We start from the raw sequence: 13,201 nt of genomic DNA, 5'->3' as shown, positions 1-13,201 counted from the left end.
TTGATTTATTTATCTGTTATTTTACCAGGTAAGTTGACTGAGAACACATTCTCATTTGCAGCAACGACCTGGGGAATAGTTACAGGGGAGAGGAGGGAGATTAATGAGCCAATTGTAAACTGGGGATTATTAGGTAACCGTGATGGTTTGAGGGCCAGATTGGGAATTTAGCCAGGACCCCGGGGTTCCTAACAATAAGTGTATCCCATAGAAAATCCTATGACCTCAATTTTTTCTTCCCTGGATGGTTTGTCCTCGGGGTTTCTCCTGCAAAATCAGTTCTGTTATACTCACAAACATTATTTTAACAGTTCTATAAACTAGAATTAGGGTGTTTTCTATCCACATTTTCCAATTATATGCACATCCTAGCTTCTGGGCCTGAGTAACAGGCAGTTTTACTTTGGGCAGGCTTTTCATGTCAAAATACTTCCTCCTTCCCAAGAGACGTTAAAGCTAGTGAGGGAGATATGAGTCTCCAGCTTCAGTGATTTTTGCAGTTCATTCCAGACATTGGCAGCAGAGAACTTTAAGGAAAGGCGGCCAAAGTAGGAATTTGCTTTGGGGGAGACCAATGAAATTTACCTGCTGGAGCGCGTGCTGCGGGTGGGTGCTGCTATGGTGACCAGTGAGCTGAGATAAGGCGGGGCTTTACCTAGCAAAGACTTATAGATGACCTGGAGCCAGTGGGTTTGGCAGCGAATATGAAGCGAGGGCCAGCCAACGAGAGCATACAGAGCGCAGTGGTGGGCAGTATATGGGGCTTTGGTGACAAAACAGATGGCACTGTGATAGACTGCATCCAATTTGCTGAGTAGAGTGTTAGAGGCTATTTTGTAAATGACATCGCCGAAGTCAAGGATCGGCAGGATAGGCAGTTTTACGAGGGTATGTTTGGCAGCATGAGTGTTGCAAAAAAGGAAGCCAATTCTAGATTTCATTTGGGATTGGATATGCTTAATATGAGTCTGGTAGGAGAGTTTACAGTCTAACCAGACAACTAGGTATTTGTAGTTGTCCACATATTCCAAGTCAGAACCGTCAAGAGTAGTAATGCAGGAAGGGCAGGCAAGTGCGGGAGCGATCAGTTGAAGAGCATGCATTTAGTTTGGCTTGCATTTAAGAGCAGTTGGAGGCTAATTAACACAGTGTCCAAAGAAGGGCCAGAAGTATACAGAATGGTGTCTGTGTAGAGGTGGATCAGAGACTCAACAGCAGCAAGAACGACATCATTGATGTATACAGAGAAGAGAGTCGGTCCAAGAATTGAACCCTGTGGCACCCCCATAGAGACTGCCAGAGGTCCAGACAGCAGACCCTCCGATTTGACACACTGAACTCTATCAGAGAAGTAGTTGATGAACCAGGCGAGGCAATCATTTGAGAAACCAAGACTGTCGAGTCTGCCGATGAGGATGTGGTGATTGACAGAGTCGAAAGCCTTGGCCAGATCAATATATACGGCTGCACAGTAATGTTTCTTATCGATGGCTGTTAAGATATTGATTAGGACCTTGAGCGTGGCTGTGGTGCACCAGCTCTGAAACCAGATTGCATAGCAGAGAAAGTATGGTGAGATTCGAAATGGTCAGTAATCTGTTTGTTGACTTGGCTTTCGAAGACCTTAGAAAGGCATGGTAGAATAGATATAGGTCTGTAGCAGTTTGGGTCAAAAGTGTCCCCCCCTTTGAAGAGGGGGATGACCGCAGCTGCTTTCCAATCTTTGGGAATCTCAGATGACACGAAAGAGAGGTTGAACAGGCTAGTAATAGGGGTGGCAACAATTTCGGCAGATAATTTTAGAAAGACAGGGACCAGATTGTCTAGCCCGGCTGATTTGTAGGTGTCCAGATTTTGCAGCTCTTTCAGAACATCAGCTGAACGGATTTGGGAGAAGGAGAAATGGGGAAGGCTTGGGCGAGTTGCTGTGGGGGGGTGCAGTGCTGTTGACCGGGGTAGGAGTAGCCAGGTGGAAAGCATGGCCAGCCGTAGAAAAATGCTTATTGAAATTCTCAATTATGGTGGATTTATCAGTGGTGACAGTGTTTCCTATCTTCAGTGCAGTGGGCAGCTGGGAGGAGGTGTTCTTATTCTCCATGGACTTTAGTGTCCCAGAACTTTTTTGAGTTAGTGTTGCAGGAAGCAAATTTCTGCTTGAAAAAGCTAGCCTTGGCTTTTCTAACTGCCTGTGTATAATGGTTTCTAGCTTCCCTGAACAGCTGCATATCACGGGGACTGTTCAATGCTAATGCAGAACGCCATAGGATGTTTTTGTGTTGGTTAAGGGCAGTTAGGTCTGGGGAGAACCAAGGGCTATATTTGTTCCTGGTTCTAAATTTCTTGAATGGGGCATGCTTATTTAAGATGGTTAGGAAGGCATTTAAAAAAAAATCCAGTCATCCTCTACTGACGGGATGAGATCAATATCCTTCCAGGATACCCCGGCCAGGTCGATTAGAATGGCCTGCTCGCTGAAGTGTTTCAGGGATCGTTTGACAGTGATGAGTGGAGGTCGTTTGACCGCTGACCCATTACGGATGCAGGCAATGAGGCAGTGATGAGGCGATGAGGCAATGAGACGTGAGCATCTCACCTACCCTAGAGAGGTTAAGACAGAGAATTTGTACTAGGATTAAATGTCAGGAATTGTGAAAAACTGAGTTTAAATGTATTTTGCTAAGGTGCATATAAACTTTCGACTTCAACAGTATGTATCTTTCTAGACAATTTACATGGAATTAACCCAAAAATGCGGGCTAGTTTTATCTTAGTTTCCTCACGAGGCGCCAATATGTCGTGACGCTGTATTGATTAATGTGACGACTGCTGCTCATCGAATGATTAACAGTTTATAATTACGTGATTAAATGAATCAGGTAAGTATTAACTCATTAACCTGGGGCACCATGGGAAAGGTTGGCTTTATTGAGTTTCTATTTCCCAAATTAACTCAAATATCAGAATATCGATTTTACAACAGTCGCTAAATAATCAATTTCCTCTACAGTCTTATTCTGAAAGTTGCATAATCCGGAAATCTGCACAAACCCGAGTCCCACCAATGAGTCCGTACTACACCAGTTGTTGATTATTTGTTTACTAACAAGCTAAAATTGTAATATAAGAGACACAAACACGCTCTCTATGCTATTGATTAGAATTTAGTACAACGAAACAGCTCCCTAGCGGGCCAACACAATATGCCACGTGTTACACAAAATTAGGATTTCAAAAGAAAGAGAGAGTACATGAGAGAAAAATACACGTGGGTGCATTTGTCAGCTATACTTATTTTAACCCTAACCTTTCCCCGAACTGCCGTTCTCTTATTGATCAGAATAGAATGATGGAATTACGTGTTGAAGGTCTCCGATGGGGGCCTCTGCATGGACCGCTTCGGCTTCTCAGATGACGCACTTCTCTGGTTACAGGGTGTAACTTTCTGGTTGTCCTCACCATGCCAGTGTCCTTTTGTCTTAGTGGTCTGTTTCCTTGCCTTTGTTCTGAAAGCGGTCTTTTGAGAACAGTCAGCCCTGTAGCTCAGGGCTCACAGAGTAGGAATGAAAGCAGTGTGGATGCACGATTCGGTGGTTACCGGTTGGTCCTGCTTGAATTCACCCTCTTAGACTCAGCTACTCATCCGAAGCATAGATAGATATAATGGTCCTTTGTCTTCAACCTCGGGTTGCATTTTGGGTTTGTTGACTACTCAGACCTTGGCTGTAGCTCAGGTCATTTAGTCTGAATGTAAACTCTTAACTCACATGTTTTATACCCTTGGGTCAGAGGTGGGCATTTCCACCTTAAGGACAATTCTCTACGAGGCAAGGTCTGGATTTTACTCATATCCAATTTAGACAACTTCACATTTCATCTTTACAAAAATAGTATCTTTGATCTCGACATTTTCCACACAACATACAATGTATAAACATCAAGCATATACTAGGAAACTCTTTTAATGTTTGTGTTTTAACGTCATCCTTTAACTTTTAAGAACATAACAAAAACAGTCATTTTCATATACCACCTATTGTCATTACCACCATTGTGGCTGACGAAACCTATTGTCCCTAAGTCCATTTATTGCATGATAATGTTCTGAGGCCGGTTCTCCATAGCGAGATGACAAAGGAATTTTGTCTGCTGCCTTAGATTACCTCAACTAACCCATACCCCTGCACATTGACTCTGTACCAGTGCCCGTGCCCTTTTTATATAGCCTCATTATTGTTATTTTAATGTGTTACTATTTTCCTTTTTTTTGTTTAGCTAATTTGTCTTACTTTAAAACTCTCCTATGCTGGTGAATCACTCATAAGTATTTCACAGGAAGGTCTACTACACCTGTTGTATTCAGCGAATGTGACAAATACTATTTTATTTTATTTGAACATCAAGAGAACATCCTGTTGGACACTACACAACTTTTAAAATCCTAACATTGCTGAGCCTCTCATATTAAAACGACCATCTTTCCTGATTTTTGTGTGTCGCCAATGTAGCGGTTCTAAACGATGTGATACAGACGGATTCTTCAATGTGATTAGATTTACCTTAGCTGCGAGCTGTAGCTCAAAGACTCAAACGTTCAGTCAGACATTCACACTTGCCATACAGAGTTGAAATATCTAGGCAACATTTTGAATTGTATAACATTGCTTTTGAACTTCAGAGCTGTAACGACTTGACACTTTGGTTAAAGGCAAGTACAAACGCATACTAATAGTGGTCCTCCCTCCTGCTGGAGTCAACACATTCTGGCTGATGCAAAAAAACGTCATTTCACTGGCTTCTTAACCGGCTATTGTTGCTGATCACTTTCTCAAACCTTGTCGTTGTACGTCTCACAAACTGACCACACCGCTCGCGTCGCTACAACATACAATGACATTCTAGACAATCCTGTGCTTCCAACTTTGTGGCAACAGTTTGGGGAAGGCCCATTCCCGTTTCAGCATGACAATCCGAGGTCCATACAGAAATGGTTTGTCGAGATCGGTGTGGAAGAACTTTACTGGCCTTCACAGAGTCCTGATCTTAACCCCAACAGACACTAATAAATAATTTTGCTAATCCTCAGAGTATGTTTCAGTAAAGACAGATCCAGTATAGTCAGGGGATAAAAGTAGGCTACTACAGATGGAAACTTGCTATGATCTAAGCATCATGAAGGGATGTCCATTGCAAAACTGATTGACTGCACTATCACTTTGATTTGTATGTTAATCCCAGAGTGTAGACTACCTTGGTCGCTGAAGCATCCAGGGCTTATTCAACTCTTGGTTCAAAACAAATTATTGGTCACAGACGCCTGTTTAGCAGATGTTATTGTGAGTGTAGCGAAATGCTCATTTCTAGCACTAACCGTGCAGTAATATCTAACATCAATATCTAGCAACTTAAGAATACACACAAATATAAAGTAAAGGAACTCAGAATATCTAAATATTTAGGGGAGCAATGTCAGAATTGCATAGACTAAGATACAGTAGAATAGGATAGAATACAGTATATACACATGAGATGAGTAATGCAAAATATGTAAACATTAACAAAGTGACTAGAGTACCATTTATTCAAGTGGCCATTGATTTCAATTCTATGTATATAGGCAGCAGCCTCTAATGTGCTAGTGATGGCTATTTAACAGTCTGATGGCCTTGAGATAGAAGGTGATTTCAGTGCTTTGATGCACCTGTACTGACCCCGCTTTCTGGATGACAGCGGGGTGAACAGGGAGTGGCTCGGGTGGTTGATGAACCTTGATATAATTACCCTTCCTGTGACATCGGGTGCTGCAGGTATCCTAGAGGGCAGGTAGTTTTCCGGCTGTACATATCTTATTTATTATCTAAAAAGGAAAATGTATCTTAGATCAACACTGAGATTCTTTGTGTGCATCCCAATGCATCCCGTGACAGACTGTTAGTATGAACGGTAAGCTGTCCAGCACACGCTATATTTAGAGTTCTGGGGTTTGCAGATGAATTAATCTCAGAACATTGCTAAGTCTATCCCCTGGTAGCAGGACAATATGTGGACCGAGTACAATCTAGTCTAGGTATCAAGACCCAGACAACATTGAATTAACAATGGTTTAATTAACCAACAGGGGAAGGCAATAGACAGGTCAAGGCAGGCAGGGATCAGGAAACCAGCGGTGGGGCAATGGTACCAGACGGCAGGCGGGCGATAAAAGAGTGGGAAATGCTGGAGCAGAGACACCAAAACGCTGGTTGACTTTACAAACAAGATAAACAGAGAACACAGATACACAGGGGATAATGTAGAAAATGGGTGACACCTGGAGGGGGTGGAGACAATCACAAAGACAGGTGAAACAGATCAGGGTGTGACAGTGGCACTGACTAAGGTCTATGCTTAGTATCCTCAGAATGTTGACATGCTATGCTACAGCATGACATCCAGGGATACGTCCCAAATAGCACCCTATTCCCTTTAAAGTGCACTACTTTAGACCAGAGCCCTATAGAACCCTATTCCCTTTAAAGTGCACTACTTTAGACCAGAGCCCTACGGAACCCTATTCCCTATATAGTGCACTACTTTAGACCAGGGCCCATAGCACTTTTGACAAAATACTGTGCTATAAAGAATGTCATTTCGGACTCATAGGGCTTATACAACCCAGAACATATTGCCGCAGACCCCCTGAGAGGCCTGACAATATGTGGATTGAGCAGGCCAGAGCCTCAGCCGTATTCACAAAACGTCTGAGTGCTGATATCAGATAAGTTTTCCCTTTAAGATAATAATTGATAAGATTATATGTACAGCCGGGATCTGATCCTAGATCAGCACTCCTACTCTGAGAAACGCTGTGATTACGGCTGTGAGCCATGGCTCTTGACTGTTGTCAAGCTGTGCCACATGTAATGGTGTTAAAGTCTTGAGTAAGAAGATTAATTTACATGGTTAACTTTGTCAACAGCCAGTGAAACTGCAGGGCGCCAAATTCAAAACAGCAGAAATCCCATAATTAAAATTCCTCAAACATACAAGTATTTTACAGCATTTTAAAGATACACTTGTTGTAAATCCAGCCACAGTGTCCGATTTCAAAAAGGCTTTATGACGAAAGCACAGCAAACGATCATGTTAGGTCAGAGCCAAGTTACAGAAAAACACAGCCATTTTTCCAGCCAAAGAGAGGAGTCACAAAAAGCACAATGATAAAATTAATCACTAACCTTTGATTGTCATCAGATGACACTCATTAGGACTTCATGTTACACAACACATGCATGTTTTGTTCGGTAAAGTTCATATTTATATCCAAAAATCTGAGTTTACATTGGCACGTTATGTTCAGTAGTTCCAAAACATCCGGTGATTTTGCCAAAGTGACATCAAAGTGACATGCCTGCCTATTACCTAAGTGATATGACTGCCTATTACCTAAGTGATACGATTGCCTATTATCTAAGTGATATGATTGCCTATTATTAATACTTTCTGAAGGCAGGAGGTCATTAAGGAGGTCATTAAGAGGACAGCTAAAAGGAAGAGCACAGAAAACAATACATACAATGCATCAATCATCCATCAAATGCATTAATCAAACACACAAATCATCCATCAAACATATCTATCGTCCATCAAACATATCTATCGTCCATCAAACGCATCAATCATGCTGTTTTAGTCCGTGCCATCTACTATATTCTCTCTTAAATAGCCCAAATCAAAACCCCAAAAAAGAAACAGGTGAGACTAATCAGACAAAACAAACTGAAACAGAAAGGGGGATCGGTGGAGGCTAGTAGGCCGGCAACGACGACCGCCGAGCGCCGCCCGAACAGGAAGAGGAACCACCTTCGGCGGGATTCGTGACAGGTTCTTTGTTGTTGACACTGTCAGTGATATATTTTGATATTAAGGCACAGTTAGGCAGGGTAGCCTAGTGGTTAGAGCGATGGACTAGTTAACCGGAAGGTTGCAAGTTTGAATCCCCAAGCTGACAAGGTACAAATCTGTTGTTCTGCCCCTGAACAAGGAAGTTAACCTTGAGTGTCCTTAACACTCTGGCCATCCTACAATCTAAGCTAGATTCTCTCAATCTCACACAAATTATCAATGAACCTACCAGGTACAACCACAAATCTGTAAACACGGGCAATCTCAAAGATATCATCCTAACCAACCTGCCATGCAAATACACCTCTGCTGTCTTCAACAGGGATCTCAGCGATCATTGTCTGTTTCCGTAATGGGTCTGCGGTCAAATGATCACCAATCATCACTGTCAAACACTCTCTAAAACACTTCAGCGAGCAGACCTTTCTAATCGACCTGGCTCGGGTATCCTGGAAGGATATTGACCTCATTCTGTCACTGGAGGATGCCTGGTTGCTCTTTAAAAGTGCTTTCCTCACCATCTTAAATAAGCATTCCCCGTTCAAAAAATGTAGAACCAGGAACAGACCTGACTGCCCTCGACCAGCACAAAAACATCCTGTGGTGTACTGCATTAGCATCAAAAAGCCCCCGCGATGTGGAACTTTTCAGGGAAGTCAGGAACCAATATACACAGGCAGTTAGGAAAGCAAAGGCTAGCTTTTTCAAACAGAAATTTGCATCCTGCAGCACAAACTCCAAAAAGTTCTGGGACACTGTTGTCACGTTCGTCATAAGGAATGGACCAATGCGTAGCGTGAGTAGAGTTCCACATGTTTTAATAAATAGAAACTCACCAAACAAGTACAAAATGAATCCCCTACAAATCAGCCGGGCTAGACAATGTGGACCCTCTCTTTCTAAAATTATCCGCCACAATTGTTGCAACACCTATTTTTTTTCACCTTTTGTATCGTCTGAGATTCCCAAAGATTGGAAAGCAGCTGCGGTCATCCCCCTCTTCAAAGGGTGTGACACTCTAGACCCAAACTGTTACAGACCTATATATATCCTACCCTGCCTTTCTAAGGTCTTCGAAAGCCAAGTTAACAAACAGATCACTGACCATTTCGAATCCCACCGTACCTTCTCCGCTATGCTATCTGGTTTCCAAGGTGGTCATGGGTGCATCTCAGCCACGCTCAAGGTCCTAAATGAAATCATAACCGCCATCGATAAGAGACAAAACTGTGCAGCTGTATTCAACGACCTGGCCAAGACTTTCGACACTGTCAATCAGCACATTCGTTGCGGCAGACTCAATAGCCTTGGTTTCTCAAATGACTGCCTCGCCTAGTTCACCAACTACTTCTCAGACAGAGTTCAGTGTGTCAAATCGGAGAGCCTGTTGTCCGGACCTCTGGCAATTTCTACTGCGGTGCCACAAGGTTCAATTCTCGGGCCGAATCTGTTCTCTGTATACATCAATGATATCGCTCTTGCTGCTGGTGATTCTCTGATCCACCTCTACACAGACGACACCATTCTGTATACTTCTGGCCCTTCTTTGGACACTGTGTTAACTAACCTCCAGACGAGCTTCAACGCCATACAACTCTCTTTCCGTGGCCTCCAACTGTTCTTAAATGCAAGTAAAACTAAATGCATGGTCTTCAACCGATCGCTGCCCTCAAATACCTAGGTGTCGGGTTAGATTGTTAACTCTTATTCCAGACTCACATTAAACATCTCCAATCCAAAATGAAAGGTAGAATCGGCTTCCTATAACGCAACAAAGTCTCATTCACTCATGCTGCCAAACATACCCTCATAAAACTGACTATCCTACCAATCCTAGACTTCTGCGGTGTCATTTACAAAATAACCTCTGACACTCTATTCAGCTATTTGGATGTATTCTATCACAGTGTCATCCATTTTTTCACCAAAGCCCCTTATACTACCCACCTGTATGCGTCCTGTATGCTCTCGTTGGCAGGCCCTCGCTACATATTCGTCGCCAAACCCACTGGCTCCAGGTCATCTATAACTCTTTGCTAGGTAAAGCCCCGCCTTTTCACAGCTCACTGGTCACCATAGCAACACCCACCCACCCATAGCACGTGCTCCAGCAGGTATATTTCACTGGTCATCCCCAAAGCCAACACATCTTTTTACCGCATTTCCTTCATGTTCTCTGCTGCCAATGACTGGAACGAATTGCAAAAATGACTGAAGCTGGATACTTATATCCTCCTCACTAACTTTAAGCATCAGCTGTCGGAAGCAGCTTACCAATCACTGTACCTGTACACAGCCCATCTGTAAATAGCACACCCAACTACCTCATCCCCATACTGTCATTTGTTTTGCTCTTTTGCACCCCAGTATCTCTGCTTGCACTTCATCATCTACACATCTTTAACTCCCAACGTTTAATCTCCAAAATGTCTTCACTATGGCCTATTAACCTTACTACGTTTGCACACACTCTACATAGATTTTTCTATTGTGTTATTTACTGTACATGTGTTTATCCCATGTGCAACTCTATGTTGTTGTTTTTGTTGCACTGCTTTGCTTTGTCTTGGCCAGGTCGCAGTTGTAAATCAGAACACAAGGTGTCAAAAGCGTTCCATAGGGTTGCTGGCTAATGTTGACTAATGTTCCCACAGTTGTGTCAAGATGGTTCAATGTCGTTTGGATGGTGGACCATTCTTGACACACACAGGAAACTGTTGAGCATGAAAAACCCAGCAGTGTTGCAATTCTTGACACATACCGGTGTGCCTGGCACCTACTACCATACCCTGGTCAAATGCACTTAAATCTTTTGTCTTGCCCATTCACTCTCTGAATGGCACACATACAAAATCCATGTCTTAACTGTTTCAGGGCTGAAAAATCTTTCTTTAGCCTGTCTCCCCTTCATCTACACTGATTGAAGTGGATTTAACAATTGACATCAATAAGGGATCATAGCTTTCACCTGGATTCACCTGGTAAGTCTGTGTCATGAAAAAAGCAGGTGTTCTTAATGTTTTGTGCACTCAGTGTATGTGTTACATTTCACACACACAATAGATAAGATACCGTGCATTCGGAAAGTATTCAGACCCATTGACTTTTTCACGTTACGTTACAGCCTTAATCTAAATTATTCTAAAATGGATTAAATCTTTTTTTTTTTTTTTACAAACAATACCACATAATGACAAAGCAAAAACGGCTTTTTAGAAATTTTGGCAAATGTTATAAAAAACTGAAATATCACATTTACATAAGTATCCAGACCCTTTACTCAGTACTTTGTTGAAGCACCTTTGGCGGCGATTACAGCCTCGAATCTTCTTGCTACAAGCTTGACACTCATTCATTTGGGGAGTTTCTCCCATTCTTCTCAAGCTCTGTCAGGTTGGATGTGGAGAGTCAGTACACAACTATTTTCTGGTCTCTTCAGAGATGTTCGATCAGATTCAAGACCAGGCTCTGGCTGGGCAACTCAAGGACATTCAGGGCCTTGTCCCAAAGCTACTCAATCGTTGTCTTGACTGTGTGCTTAGGGTTGTTGTACTTTTGGAATGTGAACCTTTGACCAAGTGTGAGTTCCTGAGCGTCCTCAAGCGGGTTTTCATCAAGGATCTCTCTGTACTTTGCTATGTTCATCTTTCCCTCGATCCTGACTAGTCTCAGAGTCCTTGCCGCTGAAAAATATTCCCACGGCATGATGCTGTAACCACCATGCTTCACCGTACGGATGGTGCCAGGTTTGCTCCAGACGTGACGCTTGACATTCAGGCCAAAGAGTTCAATCTTGGTTTTATCAGACCAGAGAATCTTGTCACCTCTCTGACCAAGGCCCTTCTCTCCTGATTGCTCAGTTTGGCTTGGCGACCAGCTCTTGGTAGAGTCTTGGTGGTTCCAAACTTCTTCCATTTAAGAAGCCACTGTGTTCTTGAACGTAGCCCTGTTTCTTTGTATCCTTGAACATAGCCCTGTCTTTCATTTTTGTTCATTGATTTCACCTGTGTTCGTTGCTGACCTGGTCTCATCAGCTCCTTATTTAGTTCAGTTCATTCTGTTTGTGCCTTTGTGAGGAATTGTTCGTTTTGACTCTACTAAGCCTTTTCCTAGCTCTTTTGTCAGAACTTGTTATAGCCTTCAATCCTAGTTTTGATTAATCTGCCTGTTTGCCTACCTGTGTATCACCATTGCCTACCTGTGTATCACCATTGCCTGCGACCACGATTCCTGCCTTCTCCAAAGGCGAAATAAACACCTGCCACACTCTACGCGTGAATCTACACCTTTTTCTCCCTGAGTATTTATTACAGCTGCAACATAACAAATGTAGGAAAAGGCAAATCTATAGATTTCACTTGACTGGGAATACAGATATGCATCTGTTGGTCAAAGACACATAATGAAAAAGGTAGGGGAGTGGATCAGACAACCAGTCAGTATCTGGTGTGACCACCATTTGCCTCATGTAGTGTGACGTCTCTCCTTCACATAGAGTTGATCAGGCTGTTGATTGTGACCTTGTGGAATGTTTTCCCACTCTTCAACGGCTATGCGAAGTTAATGGATATTGGCTGGAACACGGTGTCGTACATGTCAATCCAGAGCACCCCAAACATGCACAATGGGTGACATGTCTGGTGGGTATGTAAGGCCATGGAAGAACAGGGACATTTTCAGATGCCAGGAATTGTGTACAGATCATTGCGACATGAGGCCGTGGATTATCATATTTGTATTTAATTTTTAATTAACCTTTATGTTACTAGGCAGTTAAGAACAGTTACATTCTTATTTACAATGATGGCCTAACCCGGACGATGCTGGGCTAATTGTGCGCCAACCTATAGGACTCCCAATCAGGGCCGGATGTGATACAGCCTGGATTCAAACCAGGGACTGTAGTGACACCTCTTGCACTGAGCTGCAGTGCCCTAGAAAGCTGCTCCACTTGGGAGCCCGAATGCTGAAACGTGAGTTGATGCGGGCGGATGAATGGCACGACCAACACTTTAATGGGCCAAAGGATCTCATCACTTTATCTCTGTGCATTCAAATTGCCATCAATGAAGTGCAATTGTACTTGTTGTCCCTAGTTTATGCCTGCCCATGACATAATCACACCGCCACCATGGGGAACTCTGTTCACAATATTGACATCAACAAACCCCGTGCCTACATGACACCATAGACATGGTTTGCAGTTGTGAGGCTGGTTGGACATAGTGACACATTCTCTATAATGACATGGTAGAACAATTCCCTGGCAACAGCTCTCGTGAAAATACCTGCGTTCAGCATGCCAATGGCACTCTTCCTC

Source organism: Oncorhynchus clarkii, chromosome 16 (genome assembly GCF_045791955.1).
Source record: "Oncorhynchus clarkii lewisi isolate Uvic-CL-2024 chromosome 16, UVic_Ocla_1.0, whole genome shotgun sequence".
Classification (NCBI taxonomy): Eukaryota; Metazoa; Chordata; class Actinopteri; order Salmoniformes; family Salmonidae; genus Oncorhynchus; species Oncorhynchus clarkii.
The sequence above is the reverse complement of the archived record's forward strand: the minus strand, read 5'-3'. Positions refer to the sequence as shown.